The sequence below is a fragment of the Grammomys surdaster genome, unplaced genomic scaffold (assembly GCF_004785775.1).
Source record: "Grammomys surdaster isolate TR1022 unplaced genomic scaffold, NIH_TR_1.0 126660, whole genome shotgun sequence".
NCBI lineage: Eukaryota > Metazoa > Chordata > Mammalia > Rodentia > Muridae > Grammomys > Grammomys surdaster.
In genome coordinates, this window is record NW_021621449.1 from 3,849,327 (window position 1) to 3,858,021 (window position 8,695).

An 8,695-nucleotide genomic window follows, 5' to 3' on the forward strand; every position below is an offset into this window, starting at 1 on the left:
GGGGAGGGGGAGAGGGGAGAGAAAGGGAGTCGCTAATGAATGTCCCTTTGTCTTATACATCATTCAGAGTACCTGGTCACATGTTACAAAGTTCATCACAAGTCCACACCAAATTCAAATCATAAATTGAAACAGAAGTATACAACAGAGAATGTTTACATGTATATCCATTAGGAGTAATTATCTGGCTAAACATCCATCACCTGTCTAGCTCCACCGGTTCACTGAAGGTTTAAAACTATAACTAAGAAATTAGTGAAGTTTTGTATAGATAAACCTAGGAAATATTTTCTCTTCTGTCCTAGCACCTCTAATAAATCATGAGTTCCCTTTTAATGACCTTTGGTTAATTGTTTTACAACCACCTTGGAATGTGCTCTGAGCAGGAAAGAGTCTGGTTACTATCTAAGTGCTGTTAACTGGTGACACTTGGGAGACTGGCAGAGTTCTCATAGTAGTTTTGACTATCAGAAAGGGACTTAAAAACAGTCCCACTATAAAAAGAGCTAAAAAATCATTGATATACTTTTAGGAATTCTTATAAGATCATCATTAAGACTTAAGAAGTCATCTATTTGTCTATACAGCATCACTACAAGACACTACATCTTTGTGGGTCTGCAGAGATCTACTCCAAAGGGGTGTGCTATTGCTTAGTGATTGTTACATATGTTTGATAATAATAATAGGAAAAGTATATTAATAGCAGGATCTTTCCTAAAATATGTCCTCCACAGCCTTGCTGAATGGGGAACACTTGTCACAGATTATATAATAATCCGAGGCAAGCATTTCAGGATGATCAACTGCTAATTACTAGCTTGTCCCATTATGGCTTCTGACATGTGCTGTTGTTTTGGGGTGAAATGTTCTGTAGATATCTGTTAAATCCATTTGTTTCATAACTTCTCTTAGTTTTACTGTGTCTCTGTTTAGTGTCTGTTCCCATGATCTGTCCATTGATGAGAGTGGGGTAGAGAAGTCTCCCACTATTATTTTATGAGGTGCAATGTGTGCTTTGAGCTTTAGTAAAATTTCTTTTATGAATGTGGGTGCCCTTGCATTTGCAGCATAGATGTTCAGAATTGTGACTTCATATTGGTAGATTTTTACTTTGATGAATATGATGTGTCCTTCCTTATAATTTTTGATACCTTTTGGTTGAAAGTCAATTTTATTCGATATTAGAATGGCTACTCCAGCTTGTATCTTGGGCCTATTTGCTTGGAAAAATTGTTTTCTAGCCTTTTACTCTGAGATAGTGTGTCTCTTTGTTACTGAGGTGTGTTTTCTGAGTGCAGCAATGCTGCACCAATGCTGGGCCCTCTTTAGGTATCCAGTATGTTAGTCTACATGTTTTTACTGAGGAATTGAGTCCATTGATTTTAAGAGATATTAAGGGTAAGTGATTGTTGCTTCCTGTTACTTTTGCTGTTGGAAGTGGAATAATTTTTGTGTGGCTATCTTCTTTTAGTTTTGTTGATAGATTTCTTTCTTCGTTTTCCTAGGATTTAGTTTCCCTCCTTGTGTTGGAGTTTTTCATCTATTATTTTTGTACAGCTATATTTGTGGAAAGATATTGTGTAAATTTGTTTTAGTCATGAAATACCTTGTTCTCTCTATGTTGAGAGTTTTGCTGGGTATAGTAGTATGGACTGGCATTTGTGTTCTTTTAGAGTCTGTATGACATCTGCCCAGAATCTTCTGGCTTTTAGAGTCTCTAGTGAGCATTCTTTATTGGTTGTTGTGGTTGTTGTTGCTGCTGTTTGTTTGTTTGTTTTACTATTTATCTTAATTACTGTTCTCATGTTCTCTGCTTGTCAGCAAGGCTGGCACATTCGCCAACCCTTCTGCTGCCTCTTTCCTATTTGTTTTAACAGTGCTGTCAAGTGCTTAATTTATCTAAAGACATAGCCACATGGTATTGTATTCATCTTGTGATTTTGAGTAGAGTATAGCCTACAAGAAAAATAAAGAAAATACAGTGCTCAATTTTACTATGGTATTCTGCTTCATTGCTATTCTTGTCTTTATGTTGGTTTCATTTTCTAGCTTATACAAATTTCCTTTTCTCTGAAAGTTAACTTTAACATTGCTACAAGGATGGAACATGAACAAAATTATACTCCTACTTATTTTTATCTCAGATCATATTCATTTGCCCTCCACTTTAAGAGGATGATTTGCTGATTCAATTTCTTTCACCCTAAGGAAGGGATATTTTTCACTTATTTCTTTAAAGAATTGTTTGTTTGCTTTTTTTAATTTTAAATTATAAAGTTAGATGTAGTTGATTTTACATCCATCCTATATAGTCTATTAAAATAATTTATTCATTGACAGCTACATACAAGCTTACAAGTACATTATGCCTTCTGGTCATACCCATTTCCCTCCCTCCCTTATCTCTCTCAATCCTCACAGATCCTCCATTCTCCCACCATGTCCTGATCATATATTCTTGTTTTTAATTTTGTTTTTTCTTTCATGATCCACTGATTTATGACCCACAGGGCCTTCTATGTGGGCACGTGTATGCAGCTCTTCAATGGGGCAGAAGAAACTCAAAAGTGGTGGTACTTCTGACAAGAATGACTTCCTCTCCTCCAGAATCCTTTGGTTGCTAACAGTGCTCATGTGAGTTTCTGCACACCATGAGCCCCCTCCTTCATCTGCGATTAAATATTTTTATGGGTTCAATATTTTGCTAGTGCTATACAGGTACAATTAGCTTCCATAAGTTTGTGAGTTCCATGACCATATAACACCCAAAAAACAACATATCATGGACCTCATCCCCAGCATCTTGCTCCTGCATTCTCTCCTTCTCCTCTTTCACAATGTTTCCTATGCTTTGGGAACAGTCACATGGCTGTCCCATTTCAATATAAACTCTCAATAGTCATTTTTTTCCCCAAGCACTGAGATTCTTGGCAAAGAGAAGATTCTCTGATACAATCTGACAATAGCATTATTCTATTATTATTATTATTATTATTATTATTAATTATTATTATTCTATGTGTGTAAGTATGTAGGGGGCAATTCAGTAATGTGTCTTCTTTGCAAAACAGAAATAGGCTCAAAAGACTCCTGATCTCCCCACACATGGATCTTGAATAAGTTTGCTGTAACAGGCATGAGACCCTCTTGTAAGGAAGTTCTCAAACACAATCAATAAACAGTTGTTTATTCCCACAACCATTGTGCTAGTATTTCTCCAGTATGCACATCGTGTCTGGGAAGTTGGTATTATAGAATTCAAGGTCCACTGTTGCAAAATCCCTCTGCTGACTTTTCTTCCCCATTATCTTGCAGTTCAGCTTCTGCCAGTGTGAAATGACCCAGACAGACAGACAACCAGAAGAGACAGAGGGAAAAAGTTTTCAGCTTACTTCCAACCTAGCTACAGTGTCCTGCTGCCAGTGTGTGTGCTGTCTTCAGCAATAGGGTTTTACTATCTGATTCTTACGTGTAACCAAGGGCAATGATCATGACCTACATAGTCTTGGGGTCTTTGGAGGGCTTCTTAACTAACAAGGAAGTATCCCTGTATACTGCAGAAATTTTTTTATATAATAAACTATACTACCTCTGTTCAACTTCTTTTCAAATTACATTTTTCTTTCTAACTAGCTTAAAGTTGGAGCTTTATGTGTGACTTCTTCTTCACATATCTTCAGGTTGGGTTAACTTACCCCACTCTATTCTCTCAGACTCTTATCCATCTTTGCAGCTCTGTATCACATGATTCTCTACATTTCTACATCACATGTGTTCTTCTTTCTTCTCCAACTTTAATCACAACTTTTATATATAAAAGCTGAATTTTTTTTTACTGGAACTTTTGTAAGAAAATTATGATTGTCAAAGAGAAGGTATTTTCCTTAAAAAGCTATTATGTAAAAAGTTTAAAACACTTCATTCAAAATATTATTTTTTATGAAAAATAGGATCTGGTGGCCAGAGTCCTAATTTCATTAGGGAGTGATTGAGGAAAGTTCAGTTTTCAAATGTGAATAGTGGTGATAGTGTTGGTAAACTGCATATGAAAATGCTAATGTCTAGATATAGCATCCATTAGCCTTATGATAAATGTTTTATTAATGGAACAAAACTCAAAGTCACAGGAACATACAGTGATTGAAAGAGAGGGCAGTTAAAGTAAGCAGGTTTACTTGCTTCTCAGTGACTTACAGTGCAAGTTTTGAACATTATTTTCTCTTTCATCTCCATCCATTCTTACAACAGGGCCAACTTTGGAGAAGCTCCAATGAGGAGAATATTGTGAACAAGGTTTCAACAACCAAGTTTGACATTTTTAATTACCAGTCTCTGCCGAGTGCTACCAAAGCTCAAGTGAAAGTTGGTGAGTTTGTCTTTGAATCTCACAGTGTTCAGCATCTTTCCCAGATGAACTCATAAATTGGAGTGAATACCACAATCAGGTGAGTATCTCTGAAATCAACATTGTGTGCTGTGCTCAGAGTGGAATTCCTCAGAGAACAGGGTTAAGGGGACTGCTTAGTGCCATCAGGCCAAGAACTTCTTACTTTGTCCTTTCCAATGCCAAATACCAGAATTTTCTGCCTGCAGAATCACTGTAAGAATAACTGATTCATTTTGGATTAATTCTTCAGATAGTTTAATCTTTCTAATCATCATATATACCCATGGCCTACCTAGTAAGAAAAAAAAAGAAAAAAAATATCTTTGGCAGTTTTCTAGATAGTTAATGTTTTAGTGGAAGTTACAGCCTTTGGTAGATAAATAAAATTAAGATGTGCTGATGAAAACAGTCTCTGCAAATAAGTATTTGTAAACATAACTTTTATTTTCATGAAATTAATTGTCATCTCTGAGGCATACTTTCCCTGTCTGGTAGCCTATGCCTATTTCTGGATGCTTCTAGATATTTTACAATCTATTCTAGGCCTGGAAAGTTTACTGCCTTTGAGACTTAATGCTGAATAAGCTCGCCCCCTCTACCTCTTTCTGACTTCTGGCTGGCTGGTTCAACTCACTTATTATGGCTCAAACTCTTCTCCAAGCTGACTGGTTCAATATGATTTCATAATTGCTAATAATGATGTTACTGAGCTCCTAAACTGATACAAGTATTCTCAACTGCCCTATAGAATAAAAGTTGTAAGTAGAGCTTTGTATACCTTCATGTGTCATGGACTGATTGCACTAGAGAAAAAATAACAGAATTGGAACAAATTAATGATCAATGAAAAACTATAATTACCTATGATTCTTCAATAATAGATCCAAGAAATATGCCACAGGTGTTCACTGTGAAAAAGCAAGGCCATAAGAAATTTTGAACTAATAATGAGCTTATATAATGAAATACTGCTTTTAACGTACAATCTCCTTTCTGCTGTAATTCCCTTTTGTTTAGCATTTTATGTATGAGGAATTTTTTTCTTACATAAAAGTTTTTGTAACTAAAAAGCTATAAAAAAAACTGAACGCAAAAATCAAGGCTTGGTGTAGCATCTCTCTCTCTCTCTCTCTCTCTCTCTCTCTCTCTCTCTCTCTTTCTCTCATTCTCTTTTTTTTTCTTGTTTAGGAAGAATTAAACAACTTTGAGCCTCTTGCCTTGCTGGCAAGAGATCCCTGAGTAAAAAAGTAAAGAGTCCAAATAACTAAGTTTCTTTTCTTAATCCCCTCCTGCTATCAACAGGAGTCAATTGCAAGAAGTCCTCAGCTTTTGGACTAGGAAGAGCAAAACCAAGTTAATTGACAAAAGCTATCAGCTTCTACCCCCAGAAAAGTAAGAGAGAATTAATCACCAGAAGCCACCAGTTTCTGGGTCCCTGAACAGTAAGAGAGTGTTAATGGCCAGAGGTCTTCAGCCTTTGTCCTCCATTTATCACTGTGTCCCATCTCAGTACCTGACTGTAAGAGTTAGGTCCCCAGCAAATTGCCTCTTTTTCATGTCTATTTTTATGAGAGTTGGGTGTATCCTATCTCTGACTCATTCTGTCAAATCTTTCTCTGATTTGTCACTTTGTTTGCCCCTCAGTTAGAAGTTGCTTTCAAATATGTGTGCTTTCGTCTACAAACTAACTTTACCTTCTTTATTTGGGATTAAATATGTATTCCAGGGCTGAGCCATGCCACAATTAGAAACAGTTTTTTTCAGTAAATAACAGACTCTCAGGGTATGATTAAATATCCTGTGATAGGTATTTCTGGATTTGAAATTTAAACTATATGCACATTATAGTTGAAACTATTCACGCTGAACATCTCTGTGATGTAATAAATAGAGGTGATACATAGTAAGGGGGAACATTATAATCTTCAAGAGACCTGAGAAGTTTTCTCGAATGGAAGACATTGAGTACACCAACCGTGCCAAGGTAGGTCTCCTGTTCAGTAGAGCAATACAAGAAGGGAATCCACAATATACATATATACATACATACATACATACATACATACATATACATAAATTATTTGGTTAAAGTTTAGTGGGTTTTATTTTTCTTTGTTTTTTATATTTTTTATTTTTCTTTGTTTTTTGTACTTTTGTATTTTATTTTCTAGGTTTTGAGTGATTTGTTGTTTTCTGGAATTTCAGTTTGGTTTTTGAGAAAGAACATAAATTTTGGTAGGTTAATAGAAGGAGAGGATCTGGACAGACTTGGTGTTGAAGAACGTGATCCAAATATATTCAAACTTAAAAATATATTAAATATTATGAACTATATTATACAAAAATAAAAATAACATGTTAATGAAATAAAATAAAGCAAGGGTTCAATAGAAGCTGAGGGGGAGAAAGAGAAAGAAAGAAAGAAAGAAAAGAAAGAAAGAAAGAAAGAAAGAAAGAAAGAAAGAAAGAAAGGGGAAAGAAGAAAGAAAGAAAGAAAGAAAGAAAGAAAGAAAGAAAGAAGGAAGGAAGGAAGGAGAGAGAGAGAGAGAGAAAGAAAGAAAGAAAGAAAGAAAGAAAGAAAGAAAGAAAGAAAGAAAGAAAGGAAGGAAGGAAGAAAGAAGAAAGAGACACTCTCTAAATCATGGTAGTTCTTATTTATTACAGTACACAGAAGTCCTGCTGAAATCTACCATTTGGATGCTAATACTGAACGTCATGAGTTGAGTGCTTTCCCTTCTCCCATGTCTCCTATACAGACTCCTTTATCTGTTTGCAGTCAGAGTTGCACACTTGGATTTAAGAAAACACCTGTTGAAGGGGGAAAAAAATCTGTTGTTTTGATTGTCTCCCATGTTCAGAAGAAGAGATTGCAAATTAAACAAGTATTTATTGTGACAACACATTCGGGTCAGTCAACAGGGTCTAGCAAGAGAGGGAGTGGTGATGGGGGGGCAAGAGGTGCAAAGAATGGAGACAAGACAGAGGGTCTGATCAAGTCTCTCTTTATTGAAAGGAAATCCTAGGTATTTAGATGCTTTACCACATTCTTTGCCCTCGTGGACAAGCAGGGGAACACAACTGAAGGCAATATGTCATGTGTCTTGTAACGTGGATTCCACATGCACCTAGCAGCTGGGGGCACTAAACAGCAAAACAAGATATGTGAGAATAACAAGATATTTATCAGAGTGTGCTCAGCTGTTGTGGGTTGTTGAAAACAAGTCTCTTGTCAGGGTATATGGCTCGAGATGGCTGCAAAGATGGTAACTGCTCTCTGCTAGGAGTCAGCTCCCAACAATTTATAAAATGAATATGAATGTGGAAATTTTTGGAAATGGTTCTGAATGTGGAAATTTTTAGAAATGTTTCTAAATGTGGAAATTTGTAGAAATAGTTCTGAATATGGACATTTCTAGAAATGACTCTGAATATGGACATTTCTAGAAATAGTTCTGAATATGGACATTTCTTGAAATGGTTCTGAGTGGAAGCGATGCACCACGGGATAGGGCTGAGAAGCACAACACCTGAAGACACAGTTACCTTCGTGTAGCTAGTCTCAATAGTTTAAAACAAGTTCTTACTAGATGGAGGTGACAAAGGTTTTAATCCCAACTCTCAGTATGAGGATCTCTGATCAAGGCCATCCTGATCTACATGGTTGAGTTCCAGGAGAGCCAGGGCTGCAATGAGAAACCCTGTCTGGAAAACAAAACAAAAAACAAACAAAAATCCTGAGTTTGACCCAGTCATTTTTGATACTGTTGGTTGTTTATTGTTTGGAGGGTTGGTTTGATCAGATTTGTCTCGAACCCTTGGGCTTCAGCAATAGTCCATGTTCAGTCTCCTGGGTGACTAAGACCACAGAAGTATTCTACATCTGGCAAAGCTTTGTCTTCTGTGTGTCTGCATTGAGTAGTTTCTTTTCTTTGTACCCCTGCTTTTCACTAATGGTTTATTACAGCTTTAGCAGTCTTAATGAGTAAAGTTAGCACTCTCTGTATAGTGTAAACAGTTAGTGCTCCTGGTATACCCTAAACTATGAGATGCATTATAAAGCATGACTTTATTTCATACTTACAATAAATACTAATAATAATCAACATTTTATTCACAAGGATACTAAATTTTAGAGAAACTACATAATGCTATTATCATACAACCTAGAGACAGCTGAGGTAATATACAGAGTTGTCAAATGAGAGGAATTACTAAAAATGTATCAGAGTGATATTGATGGCAGATACAGGACCCTTTTCCTGGGACCCTGGGACCCTGGGACCCTGGGACCCTGGGACCCTGGGA

The 8,695-nt window shown here is 36.3% G+C and overlaps 1 pseudogene; it reads left to right on the top strand.

Moving 5' to 3' along the window:
• Positions 1-8,695, top strand: part of LOC114615397 — a 34,721-nt pseudogene that overhangs the window by 14,723 nt on the left and 11,303 nt on the right.